General features: G+C 41.1%; 1 protein-coding gene across 1 annotated transcript in view; it reads right to left on the bottom strand.

The window, feature by feature from the left end:
- The window catches only part of SLC35F3 (solute carrier family 35 member F3), a 135,641-nt gene that overhangs the window by 58,858 nt on the left and 60,409 nt on the right, over window positions 1–16,374 (bottom strand). The gene's annotated exons all lie outside the window — the stretch shown is intronic.

Genomic DNA, 16,374 nt, shown 5'->3' with positions numbered 1-16,374 from the left:
AAAGCTTGTTGGGTAAAGCAAAAGCTAAGGAGATGAGGAGAGGCCATGGGTTCAAAATATTTACTAGAACATTAGGGTTTGGTTAGGGTCATGTGCATTTTCATTTGGTATAGCCTGATGGACAGCTGGCCATGGAGCCAGTCATCCCTCAGGAAATGCACATACGCACCCACCTGGATGGATGCTGTGCTCCTGTCTGGAGACAGAGTTGGTTTATTTGCATAAATTACAAGCTCCAATGCTGCCCATGCACCCACTCAAATAAAGTCAAAGGCTATTTCTGGATGGCAGAAAACTTTTTTGTTTCTTTTAAGAAAGAACAGCACATTGTGGATTGGTGTGATCCTCAAGAATAGCCTAATTCTGAACAGACTATTTATATAGTCTTTACATTTTTTTATAGAACTCCAGGTAAGGAGATTCAATAACCACTTTGATAACCCATCCCCCCAAATTTTATGAGTCATAAATTTTGATTTACGTACTATGGTGTCAAATCAGACATGCTCTCTGGGGCATACCAGAGAGAAGGAGCTCTGATTTGGTCAGGGCTAAATGGGAATCCTAAGAGAAAGGAGAGGAACTTCCCAACGAGATGAGAAAAGAGATAATAAAATCTTTGGGACCGAGGCAGTTCACACTCATCTGGAATTGGTTTTCTTCTAGTGATGCTTTAACATCTCTGATTCTCTCACGACAGGTTGTGTAAGATGCATCTGGGCCTGGGGGTATCTCCCACCTGGGTGGAGCCCCTGCCTGGCAAGGCCACATGCAATCCAGGTGGGGTTCCAGGGAAAGGGGGCCTGGAGAGACTAGCACAGGAAGGCTTATGCTCTAGCCTGGGGAGATGGGCTTTATTTCAAGGTTAAAGCCAGGGCCAGGAGAGGGGATGGATGATGACCACAGCTTGGACCCTATCTAGGTCATGAGCTAAAGGTGCAAGAGGGGTCCTGGAGGCTCACATGAGCCCATTATCAGGCTTGTAGCTCATATAAGCTTTGGGGGCTCTAGTCCTGGCTAGCAACAGAGACCACTTATCTGTCTGGGGAGTTCTCCGAACGTTTATTTGTTCCTCCAGAACTGAGCACAGCGGTGGCAGTCTGGTGCAGGATTTAGGGCCATTTCTTTCCTATAGAGACGTGACCAATGGGAACCTGTGTGCATTTGGGCATATCAATGTCAAAAGTAGTTGGGAAGGGCCTTTATTCTGCCAGGAAGCCTGCTCCACAGGGCCACAGGCTCCTACTCTTTGCTGTACCCCAGGGGAAATGTAAGCTTTGAAAAAAAACTGAGAACTTTATGCTCAGCTTCAGCCACACAGCCACAGTGTGCTCCTTGCTCCCCAGCCAGGGCTAACACTCTGACCGTAATTTGACATGATGCATAATAGATGAGCATATGGTTGGTTGGGTCCTCACAACGCACTCTGATCTTGAGGCAAAGTACACAGAAGTATTTGCACAAGCTTGATATCTCAGTTCATAGGATCTGACAATTTAGGGGAATCTCTCTTTCCCAGTGAAAGGCTGAGCTTTTCAAATTTGTAGGTTACCTTGGAGGTGTGGGCTATTTCACCACTGACCAAGTACCCTGTTCTGGTTCAAGGACTTTATTGAATTGCTTACTTTGCATAGGTTTATTCTCCGATGTATGTTCAAGCTACATACATGTTTGCTGTTGTTTTTGTGGTTACTGTTCTGAGACTTTTTCAAGTCTGTTTTAACACTCCATTAACTCTTTCTTTTCCCAGTGGAGCGCCATAGTGGATATAGAGTGACATTATATCCATTTTCTTCTCCACCAACTGGGTGCAAAGAGGAAACAGGGGCCTCAGACTCATGTGACGACAGAGTAGATAGGAAAGGCACCCTGCCTTCCCCTCCCCAACTTCTGTTGACTTTCACCTGAAGGAGGACGTTCAGAACAGAATTCAAGTTACTAACGCAAAATCTCTAGTGACTTATCAGTGTCACTTAGGCTCAGTCATTGCAGACAAAACTTAAACTTTATCGTTAGGATATCATAAGCAAGCCGGGCCTGGAGTCGCACATGGGTTCTAATCCTCCCTATAACAACTGACAAGTTATTCAACTTCTTTGAACCTTGGTTTTGCCATCTTTGAAAAGGAGGACATAATATTTGCCTCATAGGATGCTTGTGTAGTTTAAATAAGATAAAGTATCTACACATGCCTAGCACTGTTCGGCTCAAGGCGAGGGCTCAGATATGGAGTGATTAACAACATCCAAAGTAAAGCAACTGTCCTAGCATTTGGGGGAACCATTACAGGCTTCTGCATGGCTTGGTTATCCTATCTGCCTTTATTTCAGTTTTCCCCCAGTCATTTTCTTGTTCCACTCCTCTCTCCTCTCAGAAAACCGCAAAGCTCAACTAATACTGTTGTGACTTCCTGGTTACCAGGGCATTACTTGCTATTCTTCTTTCCATTGACTACCAATAAACTCACTGGCAAAGCTTGTTTCAGGTACAGGGTGAATTCATTTAATGATGAATCTCAGTAGAAAGGTTAAAACACAGCCATGAATTATTCTAATTATGGCCACTTCTCTGTGGTATTAATCTGCTCGGGCATCTGAAACTAGGTGTGAACAAGAGCAAGCCTAGTTCTGATACTAGAATTGTAAATGGGCCCAATCCACAAAATAAAGGAGAAGATAAAGTGTGGGCTGTTGAGGAGGAAGTCCATTTGTAACTTAAAGTGATTTAGCGGGCATTTTCATTTTGGGTGAAGCCATAAGCTGAAAATGAAGCAGAAGCAGTCTCCTTTAATGGTACATTAGCTAGAAGCAAATGAAGCATCTTTGCCATTGAAATGTTAATGTATTCTGTTCAGAGGGAAGTGGTGGATAAAGGTGGAATTCTGCGTGGCTCTTGTGTCACGATCAAAGGCCAGGGATGAATGGACCTTTCCAACCAGAAGAATGATGAGCCATCTAATGAGCGAGATACCAATTACATGTCTATCATTAAAGACGACCATTCACTAACTGAGTAAGGGTGAACTTGGTTATGCTCCCTGACAGTGCCAGCTAATTCAGTAAAATCTAATGTGCCTGTTAAAGAAAAACACATCACTTATTTACGGAAAGAAGCAAAGCCTAGTTCTGATACCAGAACTGTAAATGGGCCCAATTCACAAATTAACATTGTTATTCTCTGTTGTTCTCAACGGTCTTTGTCCCCAACAAGCAGTCTTCCCAGCACATCTTGCCTACCTCCACTCCCAGCCCTCTGCTCTCAGGATCTACCTCTTCTTGCACTTTTGTTTCAGGCGTCTTGTTTGGGAACTCCCTATGAACCCTCTTTTCTGACCTAAGAGACCACATGAAGATCTCCCTCTTCCCTGCCCAGCCCCCAAAACTCCCGCACAGCCAAGTGTCCGGGTTAGGCCCAGGGAACCCTCAGCTTAGCAGGGGATCACAAGTTGTATGCTACATTTTCATCTCCCCTCTGCTTTCCATCTCTGTTTTTCACACCCACGTGGAATCAAATCAAGCTCCACAAAAAGTGACAACATGCCCTAGTCTTTCTCTCTCCCCAATGAAGCAGTGTCCTCCTATCAGAGTTGACCACTTCTTTCTCAGCCATTTCTTCTCTCATTTTGTAATATTTTTGCCTTCCAGAAAACCAATATAAGATCACAAATCTCATTTGTCCTAATTTCTAGCCATAATTTGTTGTTGTGTCTTTTTTTTTTTTTTTTTTTAAAGAGTTCAACTTTATTTTTATTTTTACATGGGCAGGCACCGGGAATCAAACTTGGGTCCTCTGGCATGGCAGGCAAGCATTCTTGCCTGCTGAGCCACCGTGGCCCACCCTGTTGTGTCTTTTTATAAATACCATATTCACTTGTCCCCAAGTGAATCACCAAGAGGAGATTTAGAGTGGGGTCAGGGAGTATCCTTTGCTGTGTTTCCCCTTACGAAAAGATCATTTTGCAGTTAATTAAGACTTTGGGCAAGAACCGAAACCATTTCCAAAGCCAGTAATCTACAACAGTATTAAAGTAAAGGGTCATAGAAAATCATTTCCTATCTATGCAGGACTGATATAAATATGACTTTAGGTGAGAGGTGAGATATATTGGCTAGAGATTCTGGTGGTGGCACAAAGTGCTTGCCTCCACCTTTAATACCTCATCCAACCTCTTTTTCCTGTTCTCAGAAAATCAAGACAAAAGAAAACTAGATTGTTCGGTGAGCTACCTGTTGCTCTAAAGCTTCCTAATCAGAAAATAAATGACTGATAAGATGAGGTCTAATGCAGCCTTCAAACCAAGCTGCCTTCTCAAAACCTCCAGAAGTAATTGCCCAGCAGCTTCACTCCCTAACCATTACCCAAAGAAAAAGGGAGGACTTCTCCACATGATCAAGCTCCTGGGATATAGGGTCTTTCTTCTTCTATTTCCTCTTATGTTACCCTGGCCCCACCTACTCTCTGAAGGACAGATGCCATGGCTGGCTTTTTACAATACTTAGTATAGAATGTAACCACTGAGAATTTTTTTTTTAATTTTTACTTGGAAATAATTTCCAACTTACAGAACAGTTGCAACAATAATACATACCCCATACAGAGAACTTCCCTCAGATAATCAGATCTACCAATTTAAACATTTTGCCACCTTTGCCGTATCACTCTTCCTATCTATCTATCTGTCTATCTACTAAATATCAATCAATCAATCGATCATCTATCCATCCCTCCATCAATCAATCTATGTATCATCTATCCATCCATCCATCCATTTTCTGAACATTTGAGAGGTTACACACACCACACTCCTTGAAAACATAATACTCCCAAGTACATTTCCTATGAACAAGTTTATTCACTTATGTAATCACTTTAAGTGCAGTTATCAAATTCAAGAAAGTTAACATTTATATAAAGCTTATATTCTTTATTCCAATTTTCCTTATGTCCCAATAATATCCTTTTGAGCCTTTTCTCCTCCATTCTTAGATCCCAATGGGTAACATGTATTGCATTTAATTGTCATCTCTTTGATTTCTCTCTTTTCTTTACTTTTCCTTCTTTCCTTTTGTGGAAATACACATACAACATAAGTCTTCCCTTTCCAATCCCTCCCAAGCAATCCCATCCAGTGGAATCAATCACATTCAAAATGTTGCAATAGCTTCACCACTATCCATTACTATCATTTTTTCTTCACCCCAAACAGAAACCCTACACTCATATTTCATTAACTCTCTGTTACCCCTGCCCCCCATTGCTGACAACGTGCATTCTACTTTCTGTCTCTATGAGTTTGCATAGTCTATGATGTTTTCTTTGTGCTTAAATTTAATATCCGAAATCTCTATCAATCTTGTTTGCTTTGATATCAATTTTTTATTTTAAAATATTTTGTACTTGGTACCATATTTTCATTTAAAATAATTTTTAAATACAGGAAGTAAAAAAATGTATGACTATAGTTCACCATAAAAATTCAGTATATTTAAAATAGGAAGTTGTCTTCATTTCACTTTCCCATCTACTCCCACTCACCTATATATACATATATATATAATGTTTAGAGTGGTACTTTGATACCAGTTAACTTCAATAGCACACATAAACTGTGTTTCTATATTCCTCCATCCCTCATCTTTATGTAATACTTGTTCTAAATTACCTACTTGTAATATTATAAGGTCAAAACCATTGATTTACCATTATATTTAATGCTTTTGCCTTTTAAATTCTACAGGAAGTAAAAAGTAAAGTTACAAATAAAAATTACAATACTACTAGTATTTATACTTACCCATGTCATTATCTTTACTGGTTTTAGTAAATTGTCTAATGTCCTTTCCTTTCAATCTACAGAATTCCCTTTAGTATTTCTTGTAGGGTCATTCTAATGACAAAATTCCTCAATAAATTTTTTTTACCTGATAATGTCTTATTCCTTGCCATATTTTTGAAAGACAGTTTTGCTGGATACAAAATTCTTTGTTGACAATTTTTTTTCTTCCAGCACTTTAAGTATGTCATCTCCTATCTTCTTGCCTCCATGGTTTCTGATGAGAAATCGGCACTTGAATTTGTTATGTGACATGTGTGTCTTTCTTGTGGCTTTCAGAATTCTCTATCTTCGGCATTTAAAAGTTCAATTATAACATGGCACAGTTTGAGTCAATTTGGATCTTGTTTGGATCTCATTGAACATCCTGAATTTATACATCCATGTATTTTATTAAATTGGGAAGTTTAAGCCATTATTCCTTTGCATATTCTCTCTGCTCTTTTCTTTCTTTCTTCTCATTCTGAGATTTCCACATTCATATATTGTATACTTGATAATGTCTCACAAGTTCCTTAGGCTCTGTCCACTTTTTTTCATTCTTATCTCTTTCTTTTACTCAAGTTGGATGATTTCACTTGTCTTATCTTCAAGTTCACTGATTCTTTATTCTGCCAGTCCCAATCTGCTATTGAACCCCTCTAGGGAAATTTTAATTTCTGTTACTCTGGTCTTCAATTTTGTTTGGTGCCTTTTCATAATTTCTATCTCTCAGTTGATATTCTCTTGTGTTTATCTACCATTTTCCTGATTTCCTTTAGTTCTCAATCCACATTTTTCATTAGCCCTTTGAGCACATTTAGGGCCACATTTTGAAAGCCTTTGTCTGGAATGTCCCAGGTCTGGTCCTCCTCATTGATGGTTTCTAATGCTTAAATCTTTTCTTTATCTGGACCATCAGTTCTTGTTTCTTTATATGTTTCATAAGCATTGTTGAAACCTGGACATTTTCATACTTTAGTGTGTTATCACTGGAATTGAGACTCTGAGGCAACTAGTTTTATGACAAAGCATTCCTTGAATGCCAGGTGCTAACCAAACAAAAAAGAAGGAATAAAGAAAACACCTTCCCCAGTTTTTGCAGATTGACCTGTGCAAGTGCTTTCCTTGGATTTCAGACCCAAACTATCTTCCTACAGGTTTGACTTGATGCTAACTGTAAATCTGTCCACCAAGGTCCCAACCCTTCTATTGGAGACATCCAACATCCTTTCCAGCAATCCTAAGTTGTTTCTTTGTTCCTGCTCATCTCACCCAGACCAATGGGAACCCCAAGCTCTGTAAATGATTTCCAATCTCCTGCCTACTGCACCTGCTCCCTGGTAGACAGGGACTCCACCTGGGTAGGTCCCTACCTTTTGGCTACTATCTGCCCTCAGATCCTTTTAGCATTAAACAGTGCAACTCTTGGAGATCATTGGGATAACTTGCCTCTCCTGCCAGCCTCTTTTCCCACATAGCTGTGGGAGCTCTGTAAGAAGCACCCTCCAGGAACCCCTCCAGGAGCAAGAAGCCACCACATGGAGGGGAAGGCCATTCCACTATTTCCCAGCTCCAAGAGTAAGACATTTTTCCTTCATTGAGTCACCAGGTAGTAACAAGGGTAGGAAAGATAAAAATCACAGTGGACTTCCAGGGAGGCCACAAATCTAAGAAGTGGGTGTTTTGGTTTGGTAAAGATGAAATGCAATATACCAGAAATAGGTTGGCTTTCACAATAGAGAGTTACTAGACTACAAATTTAAAGCCCTAAGTCCTTGAAAATGTCCCAATTAAGAAGGCAATCAACAGGATGATATCTTCTCTGAAGACTGGTTGCCCCGAGCTGGGGCTCCTCTGTTCAATAGCAAGGCACATGGCGATGTCTTCCGGATTTAATTGCTTCAATTTCTGGTTCCAGTGACTTCCTCTCTGAGCTTCTGTGGGTCCTCTCTTAGCTTCTCTGGGATTTTTCTCTGAGTTTCTCTTAATTTCTTCTCTAGCATCTGTATGTGTTTTATCCTCTTATAAAATTGAGTATATCCAATATCCTCTTGACTCCAGAAAGAGGATAAAGACCCCCACTGGATAAGGCAGGGCAGATCTCAACTGAAATAACTGAATCAAAAAGTCGCATCCACAATAGGTCTGCACCCACAGGAATGGATAAAAAGAACATGGCCTTTTCTGGAGTAAATAACAGCTTCAAACTACCACATTCCACCCTCTGGACCACAAAAAGACATGTTTTTTCCATTTGCAAAATTCATTCATTCCATCATGATATCCGAAAGCTTTAAATCATTTCAGTAACAGTCTTATACATAGTCTCATCAAAATCCATTACAGGTGTGGTCTGTCCTGGGGCACAATTCCCCTCTTGCTGTGAACCTGTGAAACTTAGAACAAGTTATCTGTTTCAAATGTACAAAGGAGAGATAGTCATAGGGTGAACATTTTCATTTCCACAGGGAGAAATTTGAAGGAAAGCAGGGATCACTGGACACAAACAGTTCTGAAAACCTGCAGGGCTTATGTCATTAGATTTCTAGGTCTGAAAAGTCATCTACAGAATGATGTTTTATTCTCACAGCAGCAGCTCCACCCTATCCAAGGGCTTGCACAGCGGCCCTGCCTTCTCCAACATCTCCAGTCACTGGGGAGATGGCCATGCTCTTCGCTCCATCCTCTTCAAACATTGAGGTGGCAGCTGAACTCTAGGCCCCACCTTCCTCAAGCATCGGGGTGGTGGCTGACACTCTGATATCTTTGGGGCAGAGGTTCAACCCTTTCAGAACAGTGGGGTGGTGGGCAGACTTTCTTGCATCCCTGACGAATGTGCTCTGTCCTCTCTGAAGGCTGGGACAGCAGCACTCTTCAGGAACAAAGGGGTGGAGGGCTTGTATTTTGTGAGCTCTGGGACAAATTCACCCTTTCCACATTCATGGGTGGGTCCAAGAACTCTTTGCTCCAGACATTAGCATTCAAGGTTCTGCCTTTGAAGTAATTTTTCCTGTAATCTGTCCCTTCTCTGTCCTTTCAGTCCGGGCTGGCAGTAGTTCCATTCATACAGATTTTGCAAAAAATATGTCAGTTTTGCATGCGGCACACGGAAGTCACAACCATCAGACAATAGGACTTTCCACAAATCCTTTCTGTGATAACTGCAATTCCAATCCTGACACTTACTGAAATGGCTGACTGGTTCTATGTTCAGTTAAATCCTTACATGGGGCTCTATTCCCTGGGGATTTGCTTTCTGGAAACTCAGAATTTTCTAAACCGTTGGTTTCTGATTTATTTGTATCCGAGAGTTCGGTTTTCAGCTTGTCCCTTTCCTCTTCCATTTTACTATAAGTGCAAGGAGAAGCCAGCCACACTTTCCACATTTAGTCTGGCAATTCTTTAGCTAAATATTCAAGCTCATCACTTTCAAATTCCATCTTCCATCTGATATCAGAACTCAATTTTGCCAAATTCTCTATCACCTTAAAACGAAGGTCACCTTCCTTCCAGTTTGCAATGATATATTCATCATGTCTGTCTTAAGGCCTCATTGGAAGTACTTTTAGCATCCATATTTCTACCAACAGTTTCTTTAAAGCAATCTAGGCCTTATTTATCAAGTGCCCCACAAATCTTCCAGAATCTTCCTCTTATCCATTTATAAAGCCATTCCTGCATTTTCAGTTATTTGCAACTAGTAACAGCACCCTACTTCTCAGTACCAAAACCTGTTTTGGTTTTGGGAAAGCTGATGAAATGCAATATACCAGAAATGGGTTGGCTTTTACAAATGGGGATTTGTTAGCACACAATTTTACAGTCCCTAAGGCCTTAAAAATTTTCCAATTAAGGCATCAATAGGATGCTACCCTCTCTGATGACTGGTTAACCTCAGCTTGAGCTCCTTGGGGACATGGCAACACCTGCACAGCCTTCTCTCCTGGGTTTCACTGCTTTAGCTTCTGGTTTCAGTGACATCCTCAGATTCTCTGGGACTTTTTCCATGAGCTTCTCTTAGCTTCTATGTGTTTCATCCTCTTATAAAGGATTCCAGCAAGAGAGTCAAGACTCCCCCTAAATGAGGTGGGTCACATCTCAGCTGAAATAACCTAGTTGAAAGGTCCCACCCACAAGAGGCCTACACCCACAGATATGGATTAAAAGAACACGTTCTTTTTTGAGGGTATATAATAGCTTCAAATTACCACAGTAGGGGAGCAGGATTTGAACTCAAGAACTTGGACTCTACCGTCTGTATTCATAACCATCACAAGAAATATCTAGTCTTCCTGGAAAGCCCTAATTTGTCCTCTGAAGCAATAAAATAAAATAAAAAATACATTAGGCCTCTCATTTATGATAGCGCCTCAAAATTTTAAAGTACTGACTAGAGATTCCTCTTCCAACTTATCTTCAAGCTAAACATTTAAAGTTATCCCTGAAGCTGTGTTGCTTAGAGTGATTTCCACTAGCCACACATGCCTATGGAAATTTAAATTAATTAAAATGAAAAGTCCAGTTTCTCAGTCTTGCTAGGCAAATTTCAAGTGTGCAATAACAAGATGTGGCTAGTGTCTTCGTATGGAATAGCACAGAGGGAACAGATCCATTTTTACAGAAAGTTCTACTGGACAGTGCTATTCCAAAATTTCTGGAAGGTTTTTATGAACTATTCTAGATGTATCACTATCCTGCTCATCCTCCTTTGTACATATTCTCAAAAAAGTGTGAACAGGCTCCAAGCCCATGGCCTAGATCTGGTCACTCTAGTGCAGAACACAGAGTGGCTGATGGTGACCTTGCTCTGGACACGTCAGTGGCTCCTTCACGTGGATGGGGGTCCACTCCCTCCAGTTCACTGCATGGCCTTGCTGGGGATTGGACCATGTCTCCTACAAAGACATGTTCAAATCCTAGCCTATGGTTCTGGGGGCTTGAACCCAGTTACAGATGGGTCTTCAAAGATCCTATTACAATGAGGCCAAACCGAAATGGGGGGCCTTAATCAAATATGCCTGGAGACCTTATAAACAGAGAAAAACTGGACACGGTAGTAGGAGGGAAGAAGAAGAGGCACAGGGAGACAGATGGCCATGTGATGGAGGCAGAGATTGAGTCATGAACTGCTGGTGAACCACCACCAAAACCCCACAGACTTTGGGGAAAGCACCAGCTGCTGATACTTGGATTTTGGATTTCTAGCCTCCAAAAGTGTGAGATAATAAATTCCTACTGTTTAAATCAACCCGTCTATGGCATTTTGTTATAGCAGCCCTTGCAAACTAAGATAGGCCCTATACAATCCTGCTAGGTAAAATAAACACACCTCTCTAAGTCTTGGGCTTTGTTCTGGAGTCACGCATTTTGGTTCTTCAAGATTGAACTGAGATGCTGGGTGCAATAACTTAGATCAGGGGGTTGGCAAACTATGACAAATCCATGCACCACCTGTTTTGTGAATTAAGGTTTGGTTGGCACATAGCCACACTAATTTGTTCACGCCTTATCTATGGCTGCTTCCCTTCTACAATAGCAGTATTTGGTAGTAGAAACAGAAACTGTATTTCCCACAAAGTCCAAAGTATTGACTATGTGGCCCTTTTCCAAAAAGTTTGCTATTTCCTGCCTTGGCTCCAAAGAGCTCTGATTGCTACTCTAGACCAGCAAACTATTCTGAGTGAAGATAGCATCTTTCGTTACATGAACTGTGGTTCCACTTCTGGCAAAGACATGTGTCTGCAACTGCTAGGGTATCCTTGGCATTCTAATTCATATCAGGATTGTGACAATCCAGCACTTTCTCATGAAAACCTCAGGTAGTAACAATGTCTATTACATTTAGTTGTGTATGTTCATTTCCAAGTAAATAGTTAATTATGGAGGCTCAGTCAGTTTGGAATGTTTAATTGCTGAAACCAAGGAACTAATTTGGAAACATAGATTAGCAAGAGAATATTTTCAAAGAAAATTCTGATTTAGTAGGTCTGGCTAGGCCTACTATTATTAAATGCTGCACTTTAATAAGGTCCTTGAGTGATCTTGATGCAGGTGGACCAGTTACCACATTTTGAGAAATACTCAGACCACTTCTTTAAATGACAAGTTTCTCCATAGAAAAGCAGAGGCTTCAATAAACTTTTCAGGAATGTGGTACATAAAATAAGGTATAACTGCAGGGTCCTTTTCCTTGAAAGCCATATTGTCATCACTTTTTCAGTTCCCTTGTTTTAACTATGTCACTTCAGGTGCTGACTGACTTTGTCAATACCTCAAGATTCTATGAGGGAGGAATTCCTAGACTTACCTCCTCTGAAATGAGGAGGGAGCTACCACAGCTACTAGATAATGGGCTTGAGGAGCCTGGAGCACGCAACACAAGCTGTTCCCAAAGGGGCAGACTAAACTGGAGTTGAAAAACTCTGACTGGGGAGTTTGAAAGTTGAGTTCCAATTTGGTCTTTTTGGCCTTAGGTGATCCCTTAATGTTCTTAGGTATAAGTTTCTTCAAATTTCAGAGTTTGGTATGGGTGATAATTCCACAATTTTAGGTTTTTCCTTCTAGCTGCTCCAAGACACTAGAGACTAAAAGAAATATCAATATAATGATTCAGCAGTCATACTCATTTGTTAAATCCAATTTTCTCTGTTATAACTCCACCTTCTCCTTTGATCTTTTTATCCCCTTGTTTAGGGGTATTTGGGCTAAGCCCATTCTAACTTTTTCATGTTGGAAGGGGCTGTCAAAAATATGGGATGGGGGATGGAACTAGCTGATGTTCTGGAGAGGCTGGCCTCTCTGTGCTTTAGACTTACCTGGCCTAGGAACCCATCTGGAGGTTGTAGGTTTCTGGAAAGTAATCCTAGTGCATGGAACCTTTTTAGAATCTCAGATAATGTTGTAGGTGTTCTTTAGGGTTGGCAGGGATGGTATTGGTTGGGGTTTGGCAAACCATGATAAGTAGAAATGTCTAGCTGAAGCTTGCATAAGAGTAGCCTCCAGAGCAGTCTCTCAACTCTATCTGAACTCTCAGCCACTGATACCTTATTTGTTACAATTCTTTTCCCCTTTTGGTCAGGAAGGCATTTTCTATCCAATTGGCACATATTAAACGGTAAATAAATATTAGCTATCATCCTCACTATCACTTTTGTGCTATAGAGGTTATTTGCATATCAAGATAAATCATTGGTTCTTTACCAGTGATGTTTCAGACCTACTGCCAAACTGACTGCCTGGTGTCAGGACTTGAGTAACAAGTGTGTGTGTGTGTGTGTGTGTGTGTGTGTGTGTGTGTATGGGGAGTCATATCCATGTATGTATCTATGTGTGTATACATATCTACCAGTATATTTATGCATCCATCTAGGTATTTATCCGCTTGTCCATCCATCCATCCATCCATCCATCCATCCATCCATCCATCCATCCATCCATCCATGCACCTATTTACCAGCTGACAGTAGGAATATTGAGTTCCCCTTTCTTTCTGCAATATTGAAAAAAATGAATCTGTGTTCCCTCAATTAGAAAAGACACAAAATGAGGAATTTAGTGGAATGAAATTGGTATCTAAGGGAATTTTACTTAAATATTGAGATAGGAAGACCTTGAAATGCAGTTTTCTTGATTCTATGTGAACGCTTCCATCTGTGGGCATGAAGATGAATGGTTTATGAATACTAGATAAATAATAAAAAGAGATTAGGGGAGAAGTCACCAGCCAGGGTGTTTCTCCTCAGCAAATGTAATTTTCACAAGAAAACTAGGCTTGGCTTGGATGGCTTTTTCCCCCTTTTGTTTTAGAGACTGACAGAGAATGCTCTCACGGTCCTGTCAGCAGGGAAACTGGGTTTTCATGTCCCTGCTTTGACATGTTCATTCACAGAGACTGCCCCTCTTTAGAAATTGTCCAGTTATCTTACCTGACAATTGATTGTGTACTGGCTTCTTTGATATTTCTCGGATTTATTTTTAATGTTTGATGTAGCTATGTATCATTGATTTCCTAAATGGAGTACACTTTCTCACAGAATGCCAGAACCATGCCTTATACCTTTTTGTAGGTACCACCTGTGCTCCTAATTCCATCCTATCTGATTGTCTGTGTTACGGTACTGAAAGGAAAATGAACAACCCCGTGGAGATCATGGAATGCTTAGTCCACACTGTGCAGCATAATAGGCTCAGAACATTGGTAAAATAGAGGTAAAATAAGTTGGAGACCTTATGAAACGGTTTCTTCATTAAGGTTTTTACATTTGCTGTCTAGCATCCAGGAACTTCAAGAGGGTACTTTTAATAATAACACATATTCACATCTCCTCCCATAGGACTATCAAAACTCTAACAACGATTTTAAGAATCCAGTTACGTTTATTATAGGTAAATTACTTTCATCTCTAGTATCCCCTTTTAAAGATTTCAGTTTATATGACTGAATTTTTAACAAAAGATACCTTAATAGTGTGGCCTATTTTGTAAACAAATACAGCTAAAGAGTAAATGATAAGTAAGAGATATTAAAAATCACTCTTACTGGAAAATCCAACCTTTTCCTAGATCTGGATGGCTCCAGTACCTGAGTCATGGCACGCTTGGGCTTGCAGAGCTCCCAGATGGCAGTTTAATCCCTCCATGTGCCCCACTTCCCTAGGCTTCATTCATGAATTCTCTATCATCCACCAAGACCTCACTTCTCCTACCTCTTCTTACCCTATTCCAGACCCTTACCACCTTGCACATGGATTATTGAAACAGTTTTTCTGAAAGCCTCTCCAAACCAGTCTGGCCCTGCTGTTGACCCTATTCTGAAGTATTGCACCATTTATAATCTGTGTCACATAATTCATAACTCAAAATTTCACGATTGTGGAAGACAGGATATACACCCAGTCTTTCTACTGTCTCCGGGATGCTGAGCACAAACCTGAGCTCTGGGCTACCCTAGCCAGGGCATGCAGACTGGAATGGCCAGGAGCCCCATGGGCACGGGGAGGAAATATGTCCGAGGCAACACCCAGTGCTTCTCTTTAGGGCATGGGACCGCATTTCACCACCAGAGGCTGTCTCTGTACCCATTTACACCTGTGTCAACACTCATAGGAAGTCATTGATAAAGGGCGAATCAAAGAAACCCACTGCCAAGACTCTGAAGTCTTGTAGGCAACAGCCTACGCAAGGGGTAATAAAATAAGGAAAATCTCAGCTGAAAGGCACAAGGTCTGGGTTTGGAAATAATGATTTCAAATGCAGATCAATGCCCGAAGGTGGGGAGGTTCATCTATAGAGAAACAGGCAGAGACAGCTAAAGTGTTCCAATGTTGGTAAATCTTTGGAGCACAGAAGTTATCAGATGATTAAATAATGGTCACGTGGTTAAATAATGGATTGGACTACAGAAGGGAAAGAACAAGGAAAAAGCAAGAATGGCAACTGACAAGTGTTGATGGGACAATCACTTCATGTAGTACAATCTAGACGCAACCCCTTCTCATCAGTGAATCCCAGGTGCTGCTACCATTTTATGATGCTACCATGTTTTGATAACTAGGCAGCTCTGCTGATGCAGTGGGGCCCACCATGGGGACTGTCCCGCATAGCAGTATCCTGCTGTCCAAGCCACTGGCAGAAAGAAGCAGCAGGAGGGGAAGAGGAACAAGTAGCGGCAGGCAACCAGGCCCTGCACTGACTGCATATGGAACCAGACATCTTCACTTGGAAAGCAACACTATACAGGAATGGTCACAATTATGGACAGGAAAGGAGGATAGAAAGCCATGCGGGATTTAAGGGAGACTCAACACAACTCTAGACAAATCTTTAGAAAAAGCAATAAAGCTTTCCCAAGTCATAGGCCCACAGACCCCAGTGTGGGAAACTTTAGTGCATTAAGGACAGCCCCACATCCATCTCTTAAATTCCTTTGCAATCCATCTTGATAGTGGCTGGACTGGCCTATGCGTGCCTCCCTCCTTCATTGTGAAGGCACAGGTAGAATAATGCTCCAAGAGTATGTACGCAAAGGTGGCACTGAAGATGTTCCTGAAGAGCTACTGTTTAACTTGTCTGTTCCTATAGTCTGTGATTGAAGTACATTTCCCTGCTTCTGGAACTCCTATGTCTTACTTCCTGTCCTCTTGGAAAAGTTTCATTGTTGATGATCCTCTGCTATTTTTTTTTTTTTTTTTTTTGCATGGGCAGCACCAGGAATCAAACCCAGGCCTCTGGCATGGCAGACAAGAATTCTGCCACTGAGCCACTGTCGCACCACCTGCCTCTGCTCTTTTATCTCTACTTTCTATACTCTGACAAATACACAGTTCTAGGATATTCCATTAGGATGGCCAGCCAATGATTCTTAAATAATAATATATTTTTTTCCACTCTCTGCCTGTGGTCCTCACACATTATTAAATGGGACTCAATCAATGATCAAATGAAAGGTACAAAATTACTATTATTCATTGGGATCATGAGATCAGATTGATTCATTATCAATGTTTTAGGTTTACTTAAAGTCTTAGTTTGCCAAGGATGCTATGGTTGGCCTAAGCAAC

Source organism: Tamandua tetradactyla, chromosome 7, assembly GCF_023851605.1.
Source record: "Tamandua tetradactyla isolate mTamTet1 chromosome 7, mTamTet1.pri, whole genome shotgun sequence".
Lineage (NCBI taxonomy): Eukaryota > Metazoa > Chordata > Mammalia > Pilosa > Myrmecophagidae > Tamandua > Tamandua tetradactyla.
The sequence above is the reverse complement of the archived record's forward strand: the minus strand, read 5'-3'. Positions and strand labels throughout refer to the sequence as shown.